Genomic DNA, 13,415 nt, shown 5'->3' on the forward strand with positions numbered 1-13,415 from the left:
ACGGGGGAATTGCAATTATCTGTGTCTGTCCAGATTTGCTTCTTTACAAATTTGGGGAAAGGTTAAAGCCCTCAAAACATAGCAATGATGAGAGGGTGGGGCTTGTTGTCCATTGGTTAAAAAAAATGGGAAAAGTATCAGAGGAGTGGAAAGTTTGGCTCGAAAAAGGGAAGCTCTGGGACCTGAATTCATTTGCCCAATCAGCCTGTTCTTACAACATCAAAGATAGAGAATCAAAACAACAAAATCATACACATGGATGCAACAACATCATCCCTTTAGTTCTACAAAACTTGATTAAACTTTGAAAAAGTCTCAGTTCCATCTGTGGCAATGTAAGGACAGGAGATTAAGTCATTCAAACATTTTCTGAGCTTCAAAAGGCCTCAATCCCCAGCAGGCACCGTCCACAATTACCAAAACAGAAACACATATGTGATGGGCACACACACATTCACAAACCCACGTATCTAAGCTTATGAGAAACTCAATGGCCAGACCTCAGATCTCATCAGAGCTAGTGTCGCCTGGTTACGTGCAGTAAGTTGCTCATAGAGCAGTCATGTTAAGCATGCTTAGAAAGGTCAGCCACAGGGTCCTGCCAAATATTTTATCAAATCACACAGCTGTGTGACTGATGGGGATTGTAGGGAGTGTGTCAGTGTGTTATTAGCAGTATGTGTATGTGTGTGTTGAGTGTGAGTGTTTGGAATCAGCTGTGCTTACCTGACTATCCATACGTTTGATGTTGTCTTTAAACTGAATACCTACAGGGTTATTCTTGCCGCTGTTGTTCTCAAAAAATATATTTCATCCATTACTGACTATACTTTGAAATTGGCCGATGTTATAGAGAGGCAGCAACAGCAGAAAAGGGGGGAAAAAAATGAGTTATTAGTGCAGAAGCCCCGAACAACATGATTGTGTTGAGACTGTAAATCCCATCAGATTTGGGGCTTTAGGAGCCAGCACTCCTTCATTTTCTGATTGGCACACTTAGTCCTTTGAGGTTTTGGAGAGAGACAGAGAAACAGGGATAGGGTAAGTGAAAGAGCAGACAGTGAGTCTCGAGGTCTGCTAGAGATGCAGCTGCAGCAGATGTGAAGACACAAACAAACAGCCTTCCGAAATCACCAGCAAAAATGGGCTACATTCAACTGTGCTCCGTCAAGTATGACATAATCATACATGGTAGTGTTTTGTCAGATACTGTAAGTATAACACTCTCATTATCACACAACAGCCCTTGAAATATGGTTAATGCAGCACAGGTTCTTTGGATTTTCAATAAACTGATGAATGGGAATCATCTTATAAATATTAACTATGGCAGTTTCAAAGTCTCCAACTAAAGAATCCATCGTAGCTACAGGGCTCCTTCCAAACAGTAGAGTCATATGAGCGCTTGTCATCAGTGGGATATCAACTGAACATTATGCCAGTCACTCAAGCTCTTACACGCTTACCTTTAAGCAATAATACAGGAATGCAGAGGTTTTTTGTGAACGAACTCAAGACCAATTTTGTTTTTAAAAACAAAAAAGCATTGTTAACTAAGAGCAACAAATTAGGCACCATGAGAACCAGAATATTTCAGTGGAGACAAACCAAACACTATTTTCAGCTCTCCCAAGTTTTATTGTACATGTCTGAACAAGATAAATATGAATACCACTGCATTCCAGTGGTGTTTCAGCCAAATCTGGTATTATAGTTATGCATCACGGTGTACAGCTGTCCCATCGTAGGCAGCTCTGACATAGGAATTCAGGAATTCCTTGTCTTATTTCAGCCTTTGATAGCACCACCTCAACACATGATAGATATGTGGTACATTATCAGGGCATAGCGTGATTTGATTATATACGCCACATTATTGTATTTACATCCTTTGATGCACTTTGTGATATATACCAACAATGGGGAAGGGGACAATGCCTTGTCTAGCTTGCTACTGATTTGATTTACAATAGCCGAAATAATCATGTTTACATACACTTCTTACTATCATGTTTACAGATCATATATGTCTGGTATTCAATGGTTGTAGACTTATTAAAATTTTTTACTTCTGCAACACCAAGTAAAAATTGTTCATTACAAGTAAAACTCCTGCATCCAGAAAAGTATGGAACTATTAGCATTGAATTGTACTTAAAGGTGTTATAATCAATATTTTTATATTTACAATGGATCAAATGACTATGTGTAATGTAAAAGAGGTTGCTCTGAGTCTCAGTATAATATATACTGAGACAATATATATATATATATATATATATATATATATATATATATACCAGTATAAAGTAGCATAAACTAGAAATACTAAATTACAAGTACTTTGAACTTGTACTTAAGCACAGTAATGAGAAAGGAGAACATTACTGAGCCATATTTCTATAAGGCTATATGTTGTCTTTCCTATCAGCAATCTTCGCTGCCATCAGAAACATGTAGCAGAAAACACAAATAACCAAAGCTGACCAATCTTAGTTTCTAGCATAGCTACAGAGGCTATGTGTAAAATAAAGCTTTGGTATAATACAACCTCATGTGGGTAATTCTCTGCCCAGCTGTTTGGTCGCAACTCATTCATATTCACTCTTGAAGCTAAATATGCCACCTGTGATTTACAAATATCCATTTCATTATATTTTCACAATGATTAAATGGGTGCCAATGTAAGTGAGCAGAAGTGTACAGCAGCTCAATCACCGCTGTGATAATGTTTGACAGACATAATACTGGCTTTTTGAAGTCAAGGAATGTGCGAAAGCATGAAGTGTGACATCACAAAGGAATCACAGAGATGATGTGACTTGCCAGGAGGCCTAGTGATTGGTGGAATACTCAGGTGGTGTATTACTCCCTTCTTATTTTATTTTTTTGTTATTATTCTATTTCTCCACTACCCCCTGCAATTGTTTGGCTCTGCCAGGTGAAGCTCACCCATCTACTGACAGTTTTTGTGATGAATACATTTAGAGATTTTCCTCTTTGTGGAACATGATGGATGAGGACTGTAGAAAATGCTTTACTTTCAACAATAATGCTTTCCCCTTGACCCACTCTCATGACAAAGTGTACATCTATATTTTGCATCTTGATGAGGTTTGAAAGTTCTCCTTTTAAAAGCTGACAAGTAAATGCACATCCTAACAAGGTAGAAGCTCTCCGTGCATTTTCATAAACACCGTCTTTCTCATGGGAGAGAACTCAGTCTTCCATGTAACACGATAGATCGACAAGCAATCAGCTGACAGTAAGAACTTCATACTAAGCCCATCACTGTTACTAAACTATGCTGCTGTTAATGCAGCTGGAAGGGATTCGAAAAAACGGTGCTTGTAGAAGTGCTTCCGTGTAGTTCTTTATTCATTCTCTTTTCTCCTCCTGTGACTTTTAGTCAGTCAAGGGAGACATTAGTGGAAGGAAATATATATTACAAACATTCATCAGTCCTCGGAGAGTCATGAGTTTAATGTTGCTTTGGAAAAATACATCAATCCAACCAACCTCAAGCTATAAAAGCTTGTTGAGCCAGTGTCTAGTGATCCCTGTGATATTCACCCTGCATAGAGCCAGATGGATCCAGTGTAAATCTGTAATCCAAAATTAACATCTGACTGTCTTTCCACTGGAACAGAAAGGCACAAGAAGACGAGATGCAAAGCAAGCTGAACTATTATCAATTCTCTGCAGACCCCTGAGTCATGTATACTACCAGTCCTAAGAAATTGCCTCAAACCTTTCTGTCAAAATATGTGTTCTTTTCTGTTTTTACTTTGAGCACTGCATTCTTTTTTTTCACAAACCCACAGCAGATACAAGATCATTTAGACTTGCTATTGTGTGTTTTTCCTGTCTTTTAAATCTAAACGCAAAGTGATCTAGTCCAATGTGTACAGCATTTTAGAGGAGGCAGGTGGCAATGTGCCACAGACTACATTAAATCAGGTTACAGTTATCTGTTGTGTTTGGGAAAGGCAAGTTTTGTGAAGCTGTGTGTTGTTTTTTGCATCATGATAATGAGATGAAAGTTTGTTTTGCTGTAGTTTCCAGTCTTTTCGGAGAGGTGGAACAGAGAGGGCGATTGCAATTTGTTTGCTCCTCAGTTGCAAAAAAGGGATGGATGACATAAAATTTTACTGTGCAGAGAGGAAGGAAAGCAACCGGGCTGCCATGTGCATTCTTCACCGCTGACTTTACTGGTCCGCTGGGGAAGGTTTGGTGAGGTTTTCACCAAAGGCTACAGTAATGACAAAGAGATCTAAAGTTCATTAGAGATCCAGAGGAAGAGAGGGCTGTTATAAACAAACTGTTTCTGTCATTGAGGCTTAAAAAAAAACTGCAGCAGATCAATCAGTTATTAATACAGTCATTTAGTCAATGGATCCTCATTCTGTCTGGTCTTTGAGGTTGAATTAAGTGACAACCTAATGAACACATCAGTAACACTTGGCTTGAGGTGAAAAAGGATTATAACACATCATATAAGCACATAATGAGGGCATTAGCATCATTATTATTATGACATTATATAATATTTGCAAAATATGTCAAAAACCAAAGGATTTAGAGCTTATAGGGCAAAGGCATGACTAATAACATTTTCATAAGTCTTTCCAGATTTTTTTTGTAATATTGTCATAATATTCAATGCATGTAATTTTCTGTGAAAGAGCAATATGAGAATATGCTTATATGCATTTGTATCACAGCAAGAACTTAATATTCATAACAACTGAAAGTTAACTTAATTGATACTCCTCTATTATTTTACATGATTTTATTCCTCTCAAAACCAATTTGATGAACTCCAATTCCACAAACAAAGCTGTTTACTATGCAAGTACATGGCTTGCATGGCTATTCAGAGTCATAGAAATGAGAGTTGGAAAGCTGTGTGAACTGTCAAATATCTACATTTGACGGCCTCATGTAGTTGAAGAAAACATCTACAGTACAATCATTCTCTACAAAAATCTAGTAATGAAGAGCAATGATAACTTTACATCTTTTTGCCATAGGTGTAGTAAAACTCCGGATGTCAGATAGAAAATAATTAAGCTCGAAGTATAAAGTTTACACGCACTCATAAAACTGGTTCTGTCATCGCAGATGGTGCTGGAGTTAATTCACAAGGCGTTCCCTATGCATATTTGGGACACTTACGCAGTAGAACAGTGCCTAGATACGTGCTTTAGCAGACAAGTAGTTTCAGGGAGCTTGAAGTGCACAAACATTTTATTTGCCCATTAACAGGGAGGATGTTAAGACAAACTTTTACAAAACAACACTCTCCCTCTTGTCCTACAGTGGTTAGTGGAGAGAGGAGGGGAGATTAGAGAGGCATTTGGGAGTTTTAATTTGGCAAGGCTCGTAAACATGACGTGCATCTGCTGGTGGTTACTTAATGTTGCAGCTGCTGCTACTGTTTCTCCACCAGATCCTGCTTTTTGCTCAGCCCAGATAAACTGGAGGAGAATTAAATGAATATGCTGATGAGCCAGCATGCATTTGAAATATTTTATCACCACAATCACAGCTATTATCATTATTATCATCATCATCACTTCTTTCATCTTTAAGAACATATTAATTGTAAAAATGCACTTATGATGATTAAGAGAAACAATGAGGTGAAGATTTTGTGTGTTGTTGTGTTGCCGTTTGATGTACTCTCATGCTAGTCCAACTGAAATTATTAGATACATTTTCATTATCAAAATAATGTAATCCTTATTACATGCATTTACAGCTACAATTACAGTGCCTGATTGGCCCGTCTGGCCTATCAGATCCCTTCAGTGGATCAGTGCAGGTTGAGTACCCACAAGAAAATCTCTCCATCCTTCTCCACCAAGTTTGAAACTCACTTATATTTTCACTCACATGTGGGTCATGTGCGCATAAAATGTGTCTGTCTTTAAAGTGGCCAATATACGGCTGCAGATTGAAAGCGAGATTGCCAGGCTTAACATCTGCGACCCTCCTGCCCCTTCTTCCTCTGCTGCTCCTCATTTCTGTTATGTGGCAAGCCAATGTCTCTGGCTCTGAGTATTTATCTTTGGCCCCAATATGCAGCCCGTGTCATGCAGGGCAGCAGCCGTTTCAGCTACATCACAAAGATGGATTAAGTCATGCATTAAATTGCCTCTTCAAAAGAAATGAATAAATAAATTTGAGGGACAAATTCCTTGATTGTGCACCATCTCTTGTTTGAGTGTGATTGTATAATGCTGGTTTAAATGTTCCCTCTGCTCTGCCCTGTTCTCTGTTGTGTTCGGTTGATGTGTTAATTCTAAAATTATATTTCTTATGACCTGGCAATGTCAAAATGCAGGATGGGACCTAGAGTGTATCATGCATGTGACAATAACCACCTTAAAAGATAAAATGTCCTGTCACTACAACCTCCATGCACCTATTTCTCCTCTATAAAAGGGCATGGTCGATTCCATTGTCAGGCTTCTATTTTTTAGATTTTAAGATAAAAAGCTGTAAAATTTTGTTTCTTGTTAGATAAACTACAACATGAAACAGTTGGCTGTTACCTAGAAACCATGTGTCTATGAACTTGCTAAAGATAGTTTGTTAGAGCGAGAAATCACAGTAAAAAGTTAGTGAGGATTGCATCCTTGCAGTGTTCAATACCAACCGATGAGTCTGTCAGTCAATAAATTAAATAGTGTTAGCTGATTGCACACATCACTTGTCTTGTAGATGGAAGTCGAGTACTGGCAACAGGTAATGCCAACACTCTCTGCTTGCATTACCTGTCGAGTACTGGCTGACAGTTACCAATAGGAGATAGTAATAAAAGTCAGAATCTCTCAACTATATTCATCACATATCACATCACTGACTTCACACACTACCTTAATCAGTACCTTTGAACATTAAGGATTTGTACTGCATTTAGACAGGTGGGATAGCATGAGCAGAATGTTAGCATAGCAGCAGCAGTGACTTCAGTCCTTCATCTGTATCTACACAATATACATTCAGGAATAACACTGAGTCTAGGTCACTCGCATTTTGGCAGCACTCAGAGCTCCACACACAGTCACTGAATTTTGCTAATAATAAGACAGAAAATAGACTTGAAACGTATAATATACACTTATGGTCATATTTAAGTGCGTGTAGCGCAAGTTAAAGGCTAGTTATGTGGCCGTAGGCAATTGTAGTAATCAAAATGTGAGCTTATTTGTTGCATCAGAAGCGTGAGACAGATGAAAAAAAAAAAACGGTTGAAACGCTTTCTGCGTAGATACTAATGATGATATATAAAGATGGACAACGCATCTCCGCTTCCTCCCACTATATAAAAGTGAAGCCAAAATAATCCAGATATGGGTGCTGCCATCCTGAGCCAGGTATGTCATTTGGAGCCAGAGTCTGTGCAGTAGTGATCGGGGGGTCGAGCTGCGGCACCGCAGTCCCACCCATGCACCTGCTCAATTGCAAAAAAAAGTAGTCAAACATGACATTAAACCCCATTTTTTATAGCATTAAATAACTAATTAAAACCAAACTTATACGAAAAATTAACACTTGAACATACAACTGTGTGATATGAACAACCTTAAATGACAGAAACCCTCTTTTGGAAAATTTTATTTGTACTTTTCAATTTTTTTATTTTTTAGATGGCCCATGTCTCATCCGTTAAAATAGAGGGGCCGGGGTTTATGACATATACTGCAGCCAGCCATCAGGGGGCGATCGTTTCGGCTTCACTTTTGGGGAGCTGTCATGTCATCCATCTTTATATACGGTCAGTGGTAGATACGCCATTTGGCAGCAGGTTATCTGGTCAGTTTGTGAAATTATAACGTTAGCTTACAGCTCAGCAGTTAAGGGGAGACTGAGCTGTCAACAGGATAAATTTAGATAATATCTGATATCTTCAGCTTTGTCAAATGTGACATGCCAGCAGTTTATCATTATTAACAAAAATAGACAATATAGCAGTAACCACTTAATGGTCCACTTAAAAATGTAATGATAAGAATAATGAAAAAGTAATTTTAAGTAACATAGTAATACAGCTATCATTACTAGCTCCAGTGAATTTTAATTCTCAGCTCCAGTGAATTTTCAAGTTCTTTGAAGCTGATTTCAAGAAAAACACTGCTTAAAACAATCAGTAGTAGACCCCTGGAGAAAGGGGTGTATTGTGTTTATTGCCCTATTTTTAATTCATATGACTTTTTCTAAAAATTGTTTTGTGTAATCAAAAACAAAACTAGTTATATGTCTAATATCAAATATCTTATAATTTTAATCTTGTTTTGTATCATTCAGCATATGTATAGTTTTAAAAGTATTTTTTATATTTGCCCTAGGGTGGAGCAAAACACTACAAAATAATTTTTTTGGCCCTTTTGACCCCTTCCCAGACAATCCTGGCTTAAACTCTGTGTATTCCTTTGAATTTTTATAAATACAGTCTGTGTAAAAATTATAGACTGTATAGTGAGTGTACAGTCATATGGTCTGTAAATTTCATAGTTTTGCTTATTCATCATTTTTTTCAGCTAACAATAAGCAGACGCATCTGACTGGGGAATAATAAAAGCAGTGAGTTTTAGAAATCTGGTCTGTGCCAAGGGAGACGAGCTGCAGAGGTTTATCGCGATTCTAACTTCTGTGCCGACTCGCTTCGACGCAGCACTAGAACATTCTTAATTGATGTTCAACATGTTTCTGTCCCTATCTTGTAATTCACTCTGCACATTATTAAAAGAATAATTATCTTTGTTCCTTTGGTAATTTCTCCTCAAAAATACCCTGAAGGGCTTCTCTAACATGGGTTTAAATGTCAAAACTAATATATCTCAATCTTTTTCAGATTTATCTTGACTTGTAGCACCTCCAGTGGTACATGCTGCAGTGATTCATCAGACTACCAATAAGGGACACTTTGAAATTGTTGTAATCAGAGGGTAACACAAAAATTAGTGCTGAAATGCCCCAGGAATAAACCTCTTCTCTGAATTCAATATTGCATTGCCTTTACAACAGCATGCTAATAGTGACCAACATAGTGGAATCTACTCCATGACACAGTATGATGCAGAAATTTAAACACATGAAAGCAAGTATGCAGTGGAGCGACTGTCAGTTTATCCAGTTAACAGTGAAAGAATCCACACAGTAAATCTAAAACATATAAACAAAAATACAGTACTTTTAGATAGTTTGTATTGTAAAGGAGTGTATTATGCTCCTACCTACCAGAGGTCTTTTGATGGTAAATCAGGTAATGTTGGCATCATTTGATTCAATTAAGTGTGTCAGTCAATCAGATCAAATAATCAGTGTCATGCCAAACTAAATTTTAGGACATCTGGAAAAAAGATACAAGCTACCTTGCTTTTGTAAGATTAGTTAGCAATGATGGAGGATAAACATGAAATTTTGGTGAAAAGCCCCTAGACAAAATTACCATTGACCCAAAAATAGGATCTAGTGGGAGATATAAACTGGATCCTGTGACAAAATAGAAAAAGAAAAAGGGGTCAGGATGCCTGAGGACAGGAGAAATCTGTCCCCTTTCAAAATATCAGTGGAGACCTCTGTTGTGTAAACCCTGATATCCACAGGCAAAATACATAAAATGGTTATTAAACACCATGAGGGATATAAAGGGTCAGATGAACGTACACAAACAAATACATAGACATGCACCTCTGTCGCAGGCTGTTTGCTTTAAAGGAGTACTCCGCCGATTAACACTGCACTCCCATGACACTGTATACCCATGTTGGACAGTTTTTTTTTTAAAAAGGATCCAGTGCAGCAGAGCCAGAGATATTGTCTTTTTTATTCCATGCATTGTTCTTCATTGTCAAAGTCTGGCACCTACATTACCCATAATGCAGCTTGACTTGACTGAATTTGGTTGTGTTTCGCTTGTAGTGGCTAGTATTGTCTGCCATCTTTACAGACCCAATGTGAAATAGAAAAAACTCACAATACAAAAGTGCAAACATAGCAATATGCAGGTGCAAACGGTGCATCGTGCACAAGCTCCATTCTTGCTATGTTCTCAGGTTCCATGTTCTCAGCAACTGACATACCTCCACTAGCCTGAGGCAGAGTAGTGTATGTCAGGGCTGCAGAGGTCTGGTAAGCATACTTATAACTCCATACCCCTAGTTTTTTTTTTTTTTTTCTTTTTAATTTTCAAAGTTGTAGTCTCCAACTGATGCTGACTCAAGTGAAATCACTTGAGGCAATCTGATTTCACACAGCTCCCTCTGGAGCCATGAAAGGTTTTATATAACATTTTTCAAATGTGCGTTAATACTCACCAACACGTGTTAACAGACTTTGATTCCTTACAGATTGCAGAATTCCCATCGTGGCTGTATATGAATTTTCTGTGCTAGTGTATAATGTTTTATGTTTAGTTGCTTGGATTTAGCTATAGCCCAGCCGTACACACACCACCAGCATGATGGATTGGCGTATTGGGGCTTTAAATTAATTTGAAGTTTTCCAAATTTCTTGTATGTTATATTCAAGTCAACTATACTGTATGTGATCTATTTGTTTCTAGCAGACGCTCTGGTATTTTCTTCTCTTGTTATTCTCATCTTCCAGTTTGTGCTGGGCAGGTTGTGTATAGTGGGCTTATCAAAGCTTGTTTGCCAAGAGCTGCCAGCTGTGTCTGTGAAATGATGCTGATGAGAACTGTGAGACTGAACCACAACAATTAAGTTGTGGGCTGTAAAAATAATATGGTGGCATGAAAAAGTTTGGGCACCCCTGTTCAAAATTTAAGTTACTGTGAATAGTTAAGCGAGTAAAAGATTACCTGATTTGGCATAAAGTTAAAGATCACACATTTCTTTAATATTTTAAGCAAGATTACTTTTTTATTTCCATATTTTACTGTTTCAAAATAACAAAAAAGGAACAACCCATTTGGCAAGTATAACTGGTTGTAAACAGTTTTTGTAGCCAGCTAAGAGTCTTTCAATCCTTGTTTGGGGGATTTTAGCCCATTCTTCCTTGCGTCTAGTTCTGTAAAACTCTTTTGAGACCTACAGATTTTTGATGATGAGATCAGCGGACTGTGAGGACCATGGCAAAATCTTCAGCTTGTGCCTATTGAGGTAGTCCATTGTGGATTCTGAGGTGTTTTTAGAATCATTATCCTGTTGTAGAAGCCACCCTCTTTTCATCTTCAGCTTTTTTTACAGACAGTGTGGTTGAGTCCATTCTTCCGTCCACCAGTGTAATGTACTCCATGCCACTGGCTGCATCACAATCCCAAAGTATGATGAATCCACTCCCGTGCTTAACAGTTGGAGAAGTGTTCTTTTCATGAAATTCTGTACAATTTTTTTTTCCAAAAATACCTTTGTTCATTGCTGCCAAAAAGTTCTATTTTAACTTCAGCAGACCATAGGACTTGTTTCCAAAATGTATCAGGCTTTTTTAAATGTTTCTTTGCAAATGTCTGGCATTGAATTTTGTGGTAAGGATGCAGGAATGGTTTTCCTCCGATGACTCCTCCATGAAGGTCATATTTGTGCTGGTGTCACTGCACAATAGAACAGTGCACCACCACTCCAGAGTTTGTCAATCTTCCTAAGGGTCTTCTGCAGTCAAAAAGGGGTTTTGATTTGCCTTTCTAGCAATCCTAAGAGCTGTTCTCTTTGAAAGTTTTCTTGGTCTTCCAGACTTCAACTTCATCTCCACCTTTCATTTTAACTGTTATTTCTTGATTACATTATGAACTGAGGAAACTACAAGAAACGTTTTGCTATCTCTATGCTATTCTCCTGCTCTGTCGGCATCAGTTATTTTAATTTTCAGAGTTGTAGGCAGGTGCTTAAAGGAACCCATGGCAGCTGATGGTGCTCCATTCCTTTTTTTCACTCTAAAATTGTATAAAACAAAAATACTAAACTAATCTTGCTTAAAATGTTGAAAAGAATGTTTCACTTTTTACTTTATGCATTTTGGAGATCAGTTCATCATCTACCCACTTAACTATTCACAGTAACAGAAATTTTGACCAGGGGTGCCCAAACATTTTCATGCCACTGTAAGCCCAAAGCATGAAAGCGCCGTAGAGCTGAAGGGAACTGAAGAGTTTGGTGGTAATTCTCTGTAGGTTTCTCAATACTACCCACCTCTTTCACATTACCCCTGTCACATTTTATTCAGTTATCCATTCATTCTCTGCCTGCTTTTGTAATTTTCATTAACTGTCTTGTTATTTCAGACCCTGCCTCTCCCACCTGACCTGCAGTAGCCCCAGCCCTTCCCACCTGTCTGGCCAGCATGGACTCAGCCGACTCAGGTCCTGTGCACAAAGAGCTTGCTGCTCAGGCCAACATCATCCACCACCATAAGCAGCAGATCAGTTCTCTTGTAGGGGGGCAAGCAGGATGTCTCCACTTACCATGAGCAAATACTGGGACTCATCTGCAAGCAGATCCAGCAGCTCACTGGGAGCATGTAGGCCATTCTTAACACACTGTTCGCTGTTCTTCAAGCCTCAGCCCTCTTTGTTTCCCAGCAAGAGTAACCTATATCATCTCCCTGGACTCTGGGTAACCACAGAGTTGCAGAGGCAGTCTCCTATCTGCTTGTGAAATTGTTCATATCTGAGCTTAGAAAGGTGTTTGACCACATGCCTGGAGGGCTGTGTGGAGGCGGAACAGAGCCTGCTCAGTCTGTGGAAGTGAGCACCCTTGATAGACATCTCTCTCACATCCAGCACCTTCGGGCCATTCTCCAGAGGCTTCTGGAGAACCAACTTTTCATGAAAGCAAAAAATGTGAGTTTCACATTTCCACTGTGTCCTTCTTTGGGTTTGTGGTTTCTGCCAGCAGCATTCAAATAGATCTCTCCAAGATGAAGGCTGTAGTTGACTGACCTACACCTGGGTCCCGCAAACGGCTCCAGTGTTTCCTAGGTTTTGCCCGCTTTTACAGTTAATCTGGGGTTGCAGAAACATCGCATCTGAACTGTCTCACCTCCACCAATTTGTAGGACCAAGCAGGCAGACCAGGCTTTCCAGACTTTCCAGTTCTTTCCTTGCTTTAGAAACCTCTCCTCTGCTGAAAAAAACAACAACATTGGGTCTCTAATTCCGGGTTTGACCCATTATTCGTTTAAAGTTTTCAATAGTGCAACTTTAATGAATGCTGTATGATTTGTATTTCAGACATATAGACAATTTACATGCATTGAGCATGCGTTTTTGCTAACCTTTATATTTCCTACATGAAAAAATTTATGTTATTCCTTTTCCACCATTGTGTTAATTAAAGACAACAAAGTGATTGGGATCAGATCGTCAAACCTTCTAACTAAAATATGATCAAATAGTCTTATTAAACAGTCAAACTATAAATAAAGCTCTATCTTTGACAATAGCC

Source organism: Xiphias gladius, chromosome 4 (genome assembly GCF_016859285.1).
Source record: "Xiphias gladius isolate SHS-SW01 ecotype Sanya breed wild chromosome 4, ASM1685928v1, whole genome shotgun sequence".
NCBI classification, from domain to species: Eukaryota; Metazoa; Chordata; class Actinopteri; order Istiophoriformes; family Xiphiidae; genus Xiphias; species Xiphias gladius.